At 31.2% G+C, this 1,112-nt stretch overlaps 1 pseudogene across 1 annotated transcript; it reads right to left on the bottom strand.

Annotated features, from left to right (window-relative positions):
- Nucleotides 1-125: 125 nt before the first annotated feature.
- Nucleotides 126-1,109, bottom strand: LOC101295290 (annotated as a pseudogene; the record flags this gene model as incomplete). The annotated part of the gene is made up of 1 exon (XR_185396.1): nucleotides 126-1,109. The product of XR_185396.1 is annotated as a DNA-directed RNA polymerase subunit alpha-like (transcript).
- Nucleotides 1,110-1,112: the final 3 nt, after the last annotated feature.

Genomic DNA, 1,112 nt, shown 5'->3' on the forward strand with positions numbered 1-1,112 from the left:
GGGTATTGGAGCAACACTACCTATTGATAAGTCCCTAACTTTAGGTCTTTTTTAAATTGATTTGATTGTTAAATAAAAATAGATTACGATATGTGTATCTAGGGAATCGTCGCTTTAAAGTGAATTTTCCCTAGATACATCTATTCAATTTTATTTTGGACCTATTCCGAATATATGGATTGTGCTAAAGATTTAAAACAAATTTTTATCTTTTTAGACAAAAGCTTAGAAAAAAATTAAATTTATTCGAAATGCTTTTTTATTTCTAGAATATTCAATATATGTTTTACATCTTCTATGCGCAAATGTTTAATTTTCATAAGATCTTCTTGACTGTTATTCAAAAGGTCCAATAATGTATGTATGTTGGACCTTTTTGAGGCAATTATAGACCCTGGGGGGCAATTCTGATTGGTCAATAAAAATATATTTCAATGTGTTTTCTTTTTTAATTTTCTTTGGATTAGCCAATTTACCATGAAAAGTAAAAAGGGGTAAAGTAACTTTGTGTTGTATTGTTTTCGAAATGTAAGTTTTCTTCTTCTGCATGTAAAAAGGGAATAAATAAATCAATCAAATTCCGTAGAGGCTTCATGAAGTGCTTCTTTAGGAGTTAAACTTCCATTTGTCCATATTTCGATAAAAAGTATCTCTTGTTTTTCATTCCCATTCACATAAGAATGAATACTATGATTCGCATTTCGAACGGGCATGAATACAGCATCTATAGGATAACTACCTTCTTGAAAGTTATTTGGCGTTTTTATACGATATCCACGATTCCTCTCGATTTGTAATTCAATACACAAATTAATTGGTTCTGTTAGGTTAGCTATATGCTGTGTATTATCAACGATTTCTATAGAGGGTGGTAAAATAATGTCTTGAGCAGTTACATATCCAGGACCCTTGACACAAATAGACGCGTTACGAGTTCCATACAGATTACTTCTCAATACAATTTCTTTCAAATTCATTAAAATTTCATGTACAGATTCTTGAATACCTACAAAGGTAGAATATTCGTGTGGTATTTTCTCAGATTTTGCACGTGTAATACATGTTCCTTCTATTTCTCCGAGTAAAGCTCTTCGCATCGCGATGCCTATTGT

The sequence above is a fragment of the Fragaria vesca genome, unplaced genomic scaffold, assembly GCF_000184155.1.
Source record: "Fragaria vesca subsp. vesca unplaced genomic scaffold, FraVesHawaii_1.0 scf0510787, whole genome shotgun sequence".
NCBI classification, from domain to species: domain Eukaryota; kingdom Viridiplantae; phylum Streptophyta; class Magnoliopsida; order Rosales; family Rosaceae; genus Fragaria; species Fragaria vesca.